The sequence below is a fragment of the Dipodomys ordii genome, unplaced genomic scaffold (genome assembly GCF_000151885.1).
Source record: "Dipodomys ordii isolate 6190 unplaced genomic scaffold, Dord_2.0 Scaffold219, whole genome shotgun sequence".
Classification (NCBI taxonomy): domain Eukaryota; kingdom Metazoa; phylum Chordata; class Mammalia; order Rodentia; family Heteromyidae; genus Dipodomys; species Dipodomys ordii.
The window spans coordinates 372,788-385,527 of NW_012267435.1; the positions used below are offsets into that span (position 1 = coordinate 372,788).

Here is a 12,740-nt window from a genome sequence, read left to right on the forward strand (position 1 = left end):
TGGGAAAGGATGTGAAGGGTAAACAAAGGAGGAGGCTGCAATGCTTGATAAGAAATGTACGGATTATCCTGTCCATGTAATTGTAACCCCTTTGTACAGTATGTTCACAAAAAATTAAAATTAAAAAAAATGTTAGAAAGGGGTCCTGAAATGTTGCTCAAAATTGAATGGAGAGGGGGTTTGGTTAAATGTTCTTCCATTTGTTGTTTCATACCTTTTTTTTCTCCTCAAGATTGTATTTAATGTATTTTGGAAACATAGTCCTTGTCAGAGCAGTACTGTAACAAAGCCAAAGAGCTGGGGTAGTTGTTTAATTTCAGTCATTATATACAATGTCAAGAGTTAAAATCTGTTTCTTCAGAACATTGTGGTTTGGCTTTATCCTAAGCCAACTTTTATAGCTGGTATAATATACTTATTTTTTTCACTTATGTTTTTCTTGTTAATGGTTCTGGGGTATAAACTCAGGTCCTTATACTTACTTAGTTCTTTTTCATGGTTGGTGCTGTAACACTACTCATCCCTCCAGCAAGAATTTTTTCTCATGTATTTCTCATTTTTATCATCTTTTTTCTTTTTTAAAATAAAATCATTATTTTTCTGTAGTTGTAAAAGGAGTCAGTTACTATTCAACAAAATCAATTTATGAATACAATGTATCTTGATCAATGTCACCCCTTCACCCTTCTTCCTCATTCCTCCTAACCCTACCCCTCCTCTCAATTTTCTTAATTTTGTAGGATAAGCATTAAATTTTATGACTATATTCACCCCTTTTCCTCTCTTCATTCATTTATCCCTCCACTTTTGACCTCATTACCTATTTTTTTCATGTTCATTTTGTTGTACTGTGAGTTAGCCTTTCTAAAGAATTACATCATTGAATTGTTGCCTGAAAATACAATATTTCAGTTAATGCATTTGTGTACACTTGCATACTAATACATTTATAAATTAGTCTTAGCTTCCACATATGAGAGAAAACATTTTCCCTAGTATCTTTGTGCCTGACTTCACTCAACATATTTTTCCAGATCCATTTATTTCTTTGTAAATTATGCAATATCAATGAGTAAAATTCCCTTGAGTATATACACCACATTTTCTTGATCCATTCATGTATTCAGTGGAATCTGGCATGTTTCCATTCATTGGCTATGGTGAGTAGTGCTGAAATGACCATGGTTGTGCAGATGGTTTTACTGTATCCTGTTTTGTAATATTTTCAGGGGAGAACTCAGTAAGGCTTTTTTAATGGAGATTTTTTGGACTTCTCTGCTTGGGCCAAGTCTCCTGAGTAGAAGGTTCCTGGCTTGATGAAATATGCTTCTTAAGTGAATGTTTATCTGTTATTAAATTTTATTAATATAAACTCTAAAGTTAAGTAAATCTAAGACTATAATTAAATCAAATTATTTGTTCTGAGTATGATATTTTAAGCAATCCATTGGTGTGCATCAAGCTGTGGATAAGCAATTCTTTGATGAAATAGTTTACTGCTATTTTTGTAATCTGTACATTGGATTTCATTATGGAAAGTTTTGCATAAGGCATTTGGGCCTAGTTCATTTAACAAAATAAAGTTTTTTTCTTTTTAAACTTTCTGCAAGCTGGATTCCAGTAGCTCACACCTGTAATCCTAGCTACTCAGGAGGCTGAGATATGGGGGTTGCAGTTCGAAGACACCCAAGCAGGAATGTCCATGAGAGTTCTTATATCCCTGAAGCCAGGAAGTGGCATTATGACTCAAAGTGGTAGAACTCTACTCTTGAGTGAAAGAGCTCATGGACAGTGCCCAGGCCTTGAGTTCAAGCCCCACAACAACAACAAAAAAATCCATCAACAACCTTTCTTCAGTAGCGGAGGAATTTTACATTTTACTAAATCCTTCCATTACTCAATGAGAAAATTAGAAGCTCATTCTTATTGAAATCCTGTCCTTGGTCTATACTTCAGATTTCATCAATAGATAGAACTGCAAAATACAATGAAAATAGATATACTGTGGTTTATCCTTAGGTTTTCGTTTGGAAAACAAGCTTCATAATACAGGAAAATAAACCCACAATGTTGCCAAAATAACCTATGGCCTTGATGCATAATATAATTCCTTTCCTTTCCATTTTATTTTATTTTATTTTATTTATTTTTGTGTTTGTGCCAATCCTGGGGATTGAACTGAGGGGCTGAACACTGTCCCTGAGCGTTAGTGCTTATGGCTAGTGCTTTACCACTTGAGTCACAGCTTCAGTTATAACTTTTTTTGTAGTTAGTTAGAGATATGAGTCTCATGGACTTTACTGCATGAGCTGGCTTCAAACTGCAAGCCTCATATCTCAGCCTTTTGAGGATTATAGGTATGAGCCACAGGTGCTCATTTGGACTGCTTTTCCTTTTTTTTGCTGGTCTTGGGGCTTGAACACAGGTCCTAGGTGCTGTCCCTGAGCCTCCTTGTACTCAAGACTAGCTCTCAACCACTTGACACACAACACCACTTCTGGATTTTTCTGAGTAGTTTATTGGATATAAGAGTCTCATGGACTTTTCTTCCCTGGGCTGGCTTTGAACTGCAATCCTCATATTTCAGCCTCCTGAGTAGCTAGGATTACAGGTGTGAACCACCAAGACCTGGCTTGGACTGCTTTTTAAAGCATCTGAGGAGGACCAAAACTATGGGTGAAAATGTAGACAGACAATTTAAAAATAACTACCTAGGGGCTAAAATAACCCTACGAAACACATTTTACTTCTCTACGGTAGGAATCAAAGAAATGTAACAGTATCATTTATACATTATATATATATATATATATATATATAATTTCACTTAAGCCATTTCAACAGTGACATTAATGTTTTATTCCAATATTTAGAATACTATTTTGATTCAAACGTCTAAGTGATATTTGTTAAAACACTAGCACTTTTTCTTGGTTGAATTTTTACCAACAGTATACTCAATTCTGACTTTCAACTCAAAATTTCCCTTAAATTAGCACATCAATATTGAAGAGTGCCTTAGGTTTCCTTACTTAGTCAAAGTGTTATGTTTTAGAATACCATTAATGAGTGAAAATCTATCTTCGCATTCTGTGTAAGGGTTCATTCTATATGTAAGCCAAAGTTCATCCCTAAGGCTCTGCTTTGATTCCTTTTGTAAAATCCAGTGTCTGTGCTGTTTCTGTTCCTTTAGCATCTTTTCAATGAAGTTCTACTAATAAATGTTCCCAACTGCTATGTTTTCTTACAGATAAAAGGGAAATCACAGAAGTAAATGAAGACATCTGCAATTATACACATGCTGTCTTTCTACAAGATGTTTTACTATTGAATTACTTTTTGAATAAACTTTTAAACTTTTATAGTTACCTGCAAAGAATTATTTTGCATCATATGCCAAATGTATTTGATGAAAAATTGAATTGAAAATTCTATGGAAAACTGTATTTTTGAAATTGTATATATATATATATTATATATATATATATATGTATATACACTTATTTTGTGAACTTTAAAAGGTTGTACAGGGGGGTTACAATTTAAGATGCCTCCAGTGAAACTTTCTGTTTTATTTGAGTTGGGATGTAGAGAAAATATTTTTAAATAAGTTTTTTATTGTGAAAATACTGTACAGAGGGGTTACAGTTACATGAGCAAGGTAATGAGTATACAGCATTGTTGCCTCCTTTGTTTTTCCTCTACCATCCCATCCCTCCCACCTCCTCAACTACACTCCCCACCTCCCCACCCCTGCCTAATTGTAAAATTCATTTTTCGATATAGCATCTTGTACATCTCATTGTTGCAATGGGTCAATCTGTGTTTTTTCCCTTCCCCTCCCCAAATTATACCAACATCACATGCAGTGAAAACAGGGGTTATGCCATGGGGGAGGGACATACAAAGCAACAAAAAAATCACATGGTACCTTATAAATATGTTAGAAACAATAGCAAGGAAGAAAAAAACCACTTTTGTTCCTATCTTGGGGTTCATTTCACTTAACATCAACTTATCTGACCTTTTCTGCTTGTCTCACTCAGACAGATACTAGCTATTGCAAATAAAGGAAACCATGGGACCTATGTTTCTTTGGGCCTGGCTTACTTCACTTCATATGATTTTTTCCAAGTCTTTCCATTTCCTAACAAATGTCATTCTTTTTGATGGAGCCATAGAATTCCATTGTGTATATGTACCACATTTTCTTGATCCATTCATCTACTGAAGGTCATCTGGGTTGGTTCCATATCTTAGCTATGGTAAATAATGCTACAATAAACATAGTTGTGCTGGTAGCTTTAGTATGGTCTTGTTTGTGATCATTGGGTAAATGCCCAAAGGTGGGATTGTTGGGTCATTGGGGAGCTCTATATGGAGTCTTTTAAGGACCCTCCATACTACTTTCCAAAGTGGTTGAACAAGTTTACACTCCCACCAACAATGCAGTAAGGTTCCCTTCTGGCCACATCCCCTCCAGCATCTGTTGTTATTAGAATTCTTGATTATAGCCATTCTAACTGGGGTGAGGTAGAATTTCAATGTTGCTTTGATTTGCATTTATTTTATATCACCCTGCAGCAGAATCAACTCCAAATGGATCAGACCTTGGAGTCAAAGCAGACACCCTGAAAACATTACAGGACGGAATAGGAGAAACCCTAGGTCTCCTTGGCACAGGCTAAAACAGAACAAATCAAAGAAAGGTTGGACAAATGGGATTGCATGAAGCTACAGAGCTTGTGCATGGCAAAGGACATAGCTAGCAAGATCAATAGATAGCCCACGGATTGGGAGAAGTTCTTCACTAGCCATACAACAGACAAGGGTCTCAAATCTAAAATATACTTAGAACTCAAAAAATTAAATCCCCCATCAACAAATCCTCAAAGAAACAACTGCCTGATAAATAAGTGGGCTAGATACTTAAAGAGAAACTTCTCCGAAGAGGTGGCCAATATACACATGAAGAAATGCTCAACCTCTCTAGCCATAAGAGAAAATATTTTTGAATATGATGTTGAATCCTAATGCCTAGCAAGCATTAGCCTTTTAGTTCAAACTCCAATATTTTAAAATTAAATATTGATTTATCTGAAAACATTTCAAAATATATATATTTTTTGGGTCCGGTCGTGGGGCCCAAACTCTGGGCCTGGGCACTGTCCCTCAGCTCTTCAGCTCAAGGCTAGCGCTCTACCACTTGAGCCACAGCGCCACTTCCGGCTTTTTTCTTTTTGCTTATGTGGTGCTGAGGAATTGAACTCAGGGCCTCAGGCATGCAAGGCAAGCGCTCTACTACTGAGCCACCTTCCCAGCCCCAAAATATATTTCTTAATTCAATTTTTTTATTTCTAGTTACTTTGTATCTAGTTACTTCATATCAGCATATACAGTCTTTCAAAAATAACACTTTTGTTTCTCCTCCTTAGGTATTTTTATTTTACTCCCTTTCCTAATTTTACTACCCTATAAATTTTTGAGTAAAATTGATAATAGTAAAATCATTTTCTATTTCTCTTAATAAATGGAAAATGCTTACTGTTTGCAATGGTACCTACAGGACTTGCAGAAGAAACAATTTATCAGATTGTAAAAAAGTCCATTCCTATTTTGGGGAACATTTTCCTCACTGTATATTTAATTGTATCAAACACTTCAACTGAGTTCATTCAGAAAAACATAGTACTACTTCATTTTGTCCGAAGTTATGCTTGCAATCTTTTATTCTGGGAATGTTCCCATGAGCACTCTCTAGCTCAGAAAGTGAAGTTCCACAGCTTTATTACTTGTAAGCAGTGAATTTGTTACCAAGTCCATGTGAAGGTCTGTGAAGTTGCCCTGCAGTAGTAGGAACTCTTCACCTAGGGTATTTAACTTTGATCACAGAAAAAGAAATTTCAAGACACTCAAAATGATAAGAAAACATGACAGAGCTTTATTGAGTAAGCAATCAAGCAGGCAAGCAGACAAGAAGAAAGGCAGAGGCACACTCTTACGGTGCTGAGGGGGAGACAATGAGCTCTTTGACATCAAGGATATATGATAAAAGAAGGGTCTGATTTAAAGTTACTCTAGGATAAGTGTTTGTTTATCTTTGCTCTTAATCACTCTTGGCATTATACTTTTATTACTTGAACACAGGATCTCTAAGACTGACCTGCTATTTAAACTGTTGACCATTATGTTTGGTCATCCCTTCCAGGAAAGAATGCATCCTGACATAAAACAGATGTTTATCCTTGAGATAAGTACTTTGTGCCTGGAGGAGTCATTCTCTTAATATTTGCTTTTCCAGGATACATGACTTTTTATGGTATCCTAGAAAAGTTTTCAGAGCACATTAATTATTTTGGGTCAGCAGCAAGGTCAGATGGAGAAAGCTGTCCTTCCTGTTTTCTTTTTTTCTTGTATAGCTTATGAATAAGTATAAGGATTAGAGCAAAGAAGGCAGTGCTTCTGTGTTTCTAAGTACATTGTTTCTGACTTCTTGGCTACTGTTCACCATGCCTCATTTCCTCTAATCTGTCCTACCTCATTTTCTCCTAAAATGACTTCTAGACTTTTCGTCTTAAGGGAAATTGATGGGTGAAGAGAAAGTTTTTGTATTTGCTTAAAGCTGAGTAAGGGCATTGTCATTAGGGCATGTCATTAGGATCTTTGTTTGACTTCAAACTAATTCAGTATGGGTATGTTGACAAGTCCACTACAAGTTTTATAAGGAGACATTGAAGTAATGTGTCAGAGGACAGTGATAGGTGAATAATTCTCAACACTTTCAAGTTTGTCAGAAATATGGGAAGTGTCAGATGACTTAAGAATATGTTATATATTTGAATGCACTCATTCAACCCTGATATAGCTTGAGTGTGTCTTTATTGGCTTGAGTAAGGCTATCAGATTTACAAAACAAAACAAAGAATATTCATTTTAGGTAAAATTTCAGATATAATAAAAATTCTTTATGTATTTGCAATTTGACCAAGCATATTGTATTTTATCCAACATGTGCATGGTTGAAAAGTCTGCAAATAAACTACACACATCATTCACTGGCTAAAATGTAAGAGAGATGAAAGGGACATCCTAAGATTCTGTACCAAAAAAAGAAGGGTTTGTTATTTCTGCTCAACAGAAATAACAGAAGAGTCGACAGTTTCATAGGTTGTGTCCAATCAAAACCATGATAATTGCCACTTAAAACATAAAAACACAACAACTAGGACTGGTCCTCAAATAATTCTTCTAGTTTTCTGCATCTCTGCCACGGTCCAGAACAGTATGTGTTTGATGAACACACCTACAATCCTTGTTACTCATGAGGCTGAGATCTGAGATTCATGGTTCGAAGCTAGTCCTGGCAGGAAAGCACATGGGACTCTTATCTCCAGATAACCACTAAAATGCCAGATGTGGAGCTTGACTCAAGTAGTAGAGTGCCATCCTTTGAACAAGAAATAAAATAAAATGAAGTGTGGAGTGTGCCTCTGCAAGACTAAATGTTTAATTTAGTAGATAGAGACTTTAATGCAGCTATTGTAAGTTCAGCCTGATTACTTTTAAAATCTTAATGAATTAAAGAAAATTATGAGCCAGGCTCTGGTGGCTGATGCCTGTAATCCTAGCTCCTCAGGAGGCTGAGATCTGAGGATTGTGGTTCAAAGCCAGCCCAGGCCATAAGACTCTTATCTCCAATAAACCACCTGAAAACCGGAAGTGGCGCTGTAGCTCAAGTGGTAGAGCCTTAGGCTGAAGAGCTGATGGACAGCACCCAGGCCCAGAGTTCAAGTCCCATGGCCAACAAAAAAGAAAGAAAGAAAGAAAGAAAAGAAAAAAGAAAAATATGCTCAAAAAGAATCAAAATGAGAGCTCTATATAAAAATAACCACACACAGGAATACAACATTAAAAGTCATGAAACACAACTAGAGAGATAACTGATCACTTGATGGAATTAGGAGTAAAACTGGCAAAAGAAGCAATCATGTAATTAGAGACACTGCATTAGAAATTATTTAATCTGCATAGCACAAATAAAAGTATGAACAAAAATTGATAAAGAACAGAATCCATTTCCTACTAATGTTAGTTAGGTTGACTTTCTATGTCTTGATACTCTAAATAAAGATATCATCGAAATAAGGATGACATTTTGAAGGGATGATCTTGGGCATATATGTACCCAAAAGAAAGTGAGAAAAGAGAATGTGAGACAACATATCATAGAAATACTTGCGTATTTACATTTATATCAGCAGTATTCATAATAACCCATCTACAGGACCAAATGAGGTGCCAAAAAATGATAAATGGATCAAGAAAATGTGGTATATTGTACTCATTACCTGACTTATATGACTATAACCCCTCTGTATATCACCTTTACAATAAAACTTTTTAAAAAGAGAAAATGGGGTTTATATACATGACAGTAGCATACAGATGTAAGGCTAAAATTATATCATTAACTTGAAAATGGATAGAAGTGTAGATCATCATGTTGGAATATTTAAGTCAAAAGCTCATTAAACTTCACATGGCATTTGTTCACTCATTTAAAATCTAGACCTGAAATGAGAATAATAACAACAATAATACAACATTAATGTAAATACAGGTTGGTCTGATGTGGAGACTCATTTCATCTTTTCCACTTCCTTTATAATATGTGTACATAGAGTATTTGTCCCCTGTTCCTTTTTCATTCCACTACCCCTTACAATCTCATTTCAATTTTCAGATATTCGTTTTGTTTAACTGTCTTTTAATTGTTTGAAAGGCCTATTCCATAGAATATAGGAGTAAAACTGGCAAAAGAAGCAATCATGTAATTAGAGACACTGCATTAGAAATTATTTAATCTGCATAGCACAACTAAAAGTATGAACAAAAATTGATAAAGAACAGAATCCATTTCCTACTAATGTTCTTTGTTCCACAAACTGTATATAAGGCAAGAAGAGAAGGGGGAAATAAGTTTCAAAGGACAACAGTGGCTGCTCTCATTAGGTAAAGGACATCATGGAGATTCAGTAATCCTCATTAGTTTCCCAATTGTCTTTTATACGATCACCCACCACCACATCTAAAATGTATGTTAAAGCAGAAAGGACAGAGAGATGAGGGCCTTCCTAGGGGCCAATTAAATGTCATGCTGAGAAGATTCTTGTCATCACAGATTTCGAGAGTCCTCCCTGGTCCCTAAAAGGAACACAAACCCAGAAGCTGGCAACACAGAATTGTCTGCCTCCCTTCAGTCTCTGTCCCATGAGGATCACCATCTCAGTTATCTTTCATCCACTGCTTGAGCAGCCTCTGGAACAGCCTCTTGTTTTCTTGCTGTGTCTATAGTTGGCACTTCTCCTCAGGCTCTTGCTGCTGCTATTACTGTTGCTGCTGCACCCCTTCAGGCACAAAGCCTGTCTGGTTAATGCCCAGACTAAGCATCAAGCTACTGAGGCCCTGCACTAATGATTCCCAGGAAGTAAGGTACAGGATGCCTTCTTTTCTCCAGCCATCCCAACAATAATTGGCTTGGCAGTATCAGCATATACAACGGAAGCCATTCTGAGCTTTGACACTTGAGAGAGAGAATCTGATATCTTTTTTGACTGAATAAGGCGCCATGTGGTGATGATGCCTGTGTCTCACATGGCCCAGCTTTTCCCAGTCTTTTCCTCTCTATGCTACTATAGGACCAGCCCCTTTAGCAGAAAAGCAGGGGCACCAAAACTGACATCACAGATGTCTGTCCTTAGTACTTCTAAGGAAGAAGGTTAAGAGACCATCATGCCCTCTTGGTCAGGAGCTGCTAAAATCATCTGGAGACCAAGAAATCAAAACAGGATGTCACTCTAGAGTGAAGCCATAGGCGAAAACCAAATGAAGCCTTTGGATAGAAGGGAAAGGAGAGTTGGTAGTTTTGCAAAAACTGAAATGTAGCAATGAATGTAGGAGGCAGAATGTTTCAATGAAAGACAAGAGAAAAGAAGGCTCATGTTACTCATGTACTTTACCTTCCTATCCCTCCTCTTCCTTGGTACATGGGACTGATAATGAGACCTACCTCTTAGGCTTTTATTTTCTTGATCTTTGCCAGTCCTGGGGCTTGAACTCAGGGCCTGGGTACTGTCCCTGAACCTCTTCGTGCTCAAGGCTCTTTGTGCTCAAGGATAGTACCACTTCTGTCTTTTTCTGAGTAGTTTATTGGCCTCAAGACCAAAAAAAACCACAACTCATTAATATTAATAGAGCGTTCTCTCTCTCTCCTCTCTCACTACAAAGATTATCCTTATTATTACAGACTCTAATCATCATTCTTCTGTTAGTCACTTCAATTTCTTGTCTTCCACTCATCCTAGAGAGAGGTGTTACCTCTAATACACACTTAACTGTTCTTTAGGCTTCTTTTTTTCCTTTTCATGCATTGTTTCCAGCCCTGGGGTTTGAATTCAGGGCCTGGGCGCTGTCCTTGAGCACTACCTCTTGAACCACAGCACCACTTCTAGACTTTTTTAAGTAGTTCATTAGAGATAAGAGTCTCACAGACTTTCTTGCCCAGGCTGGCTTTGAACCTCGGATCTCAGCCTCCTTTGTAGCTAGGATTACAGGCATGAGCCACTGGCGCCCAGCTCTTTTCATGAATTTTATTGTTATTATAAAGGCGATGTACAGAGGGGTTACATAAGTCAGAAAGAGTACATTCCTTTTTGGACAATGTCATCCCTTCCCTCCTTCCTCTCTCCCAGTTTTTCCCTCTTGTCCCCACCCACAAGTTGTATAGTTCATTTTTAACAGTGTCTAGTGGGTATCACTGCTGCATGTGTTCACCCTTTGTCCCACCATTTCTATGTCCCCCTTACCCTCCCAAAGACAAGTAAGCAAACAAACAAGACAAAAGGAAAAGAAAACAAAAATAGCAACAAAGAAAAAACTCTTATTTACATTTCCTAGAGTTCATTTTGATAAATATTATATATTTATTTATTTATATTTTATATTATTTTATATTTATATAGGTACTGTACCTTTTTGTTCCCCTCCTAAGACTATCCTCCTCTAGTCTCCCTATGTGTGAATGCTCTTGAATCTTCTTTTATTGCCTCTTGGTAGAAAGTTGAGGCATCATTTCCAGAAACAATCTGACTAATTATCTTTTAGTCCTTTTAGCACTGACCTTGGCAAAATTCCAGTTCTTGTCAGAATAGGGTTACTTAAATCTGGGCAGGGATGTGGAGATTTTTGGTGACAAGAAGAATATTAGAAAAGATGTCAAGTGTCCTGTAACACCTATGCCAAAGCAATCTCCAGAACTTGATAGAAGGAAAGGTTTTCTGCATGGGAGGAAGTGTTGGCAACTTGGGTGTGAATGAAGGGTAGGTTAGGCACAAAGTAAGAAGACAGCACAGTTTCAAGGCAGAGGTACAAGAAGCAGAGACACCTGCCCAGAGAACTTCTCTAGGGTTTTGTTGGATTTGGGGGGAGGTAGGGGAGAGGACCTGCATCACTGGCTCAGGTGCTAGATCAGTCCTAAGTGTCAGATGAACCATTCACAAGACCTGTGCTTCCTTGTAGAAGAAGAGGAAAAAGGAATATCCCCTGTTAAAGAATACATAGCTTAGAATCTTACTTATACTGCTGGATTTCTTACTCATTTGCAGAGCTGTAAGTTTACATCCCTAATGCCATCTCACCCCTAAGCTTTTTCCTGTAAGTTTTCTCCATGTCCTAAATCTCAGTCTGATATCAATATGGTGTCAGTGCTTTATCCTAGGACAAATTCCCCCCATTATATAAAGGGAAGAAAATGGCCAATGGATGAGACCACCTTGTCATTGGTTCAAGCATCCACTTAACAGACAACATTTATCAGTTTCTTGTGTGTGCATATGTGTGTGTGTGTGTGTATGCACGCGCACTTGTATGCACCAGTCCTGGACCTTGAACTCAGGGCCTGGGTACTGTCCTTGAGCTTTTGTGATCAAGGATAGTGGTCTACCACTTGAGCCACATTTCTGTTTCTGGTTTTTTGATAGTTTACAGAGTCTCAGGAGCTTTCCTACCCTGGCTGGTTTTGAACTACAATCCTCAGATCTCCGCCTCCTGAGTTGCAAAGATTATAGGCATGAGCCACCAGCTCCAGGCTCATTTATCCATTTCTTAAGCACTCCTCAACTACAAAATAGAGATTTTGCCCTATAAAATTTAGGCTCAGTAGTGTGTCCCTTAGTACTTCAATGGAAAATCACTTTGACCATTTTCCAGGAGTATTTCCCACAACTCCATAACAGCATGTTCTTTTTTCTCTGGGTATCTCTGGGTGCTGGTCTTGGTCACCACCACCACCACCACCCCCTCACACACACAGGTTTGGCTTTGCAATCTATCACCGTGTTTCAATGAGAAGCCTATGATGAATAGCTCTAAGCCACTGACTCTGTGTTGGGGAATTACTACAGACCCTAGAGCCGAGGAAATACCTTCACTCAAGCCCTCCCTGAAGTCTACCAAATATTCCTTCTTCTACACAGCTACTGATGACATTTCCCTGCCAACTTCTCCACTTGAGCCTTGCTTGTCAATTTGCATGCTTGTATATCGGGTGGGTTGCCCTGTCCACAACCTGTACATCTCCCTCCATATCTTTCCACCAAAGGACTCTGCATAACAAAATCTTGTACATGATCTTTTTTCCATTTGTATAGGCTAACACACCATATTACATATGTAAGATCTTA

The 12,740-nt window shown here is 37.6% G+C and overlaps 1 pseudogene; it reads right to left on the reverse strand.

The window, feature by feature from the left end:
* Nucleotides 1-9,285: 9,285 nt before the first annotated feature.
* Nucleotides 9,286-11,727, reverse strand: LOC106000462 (annotated as a pseudogene).
* Between the last annotated feature and the right edge of the window lie 1,013 nt (nt 11,728-12,740).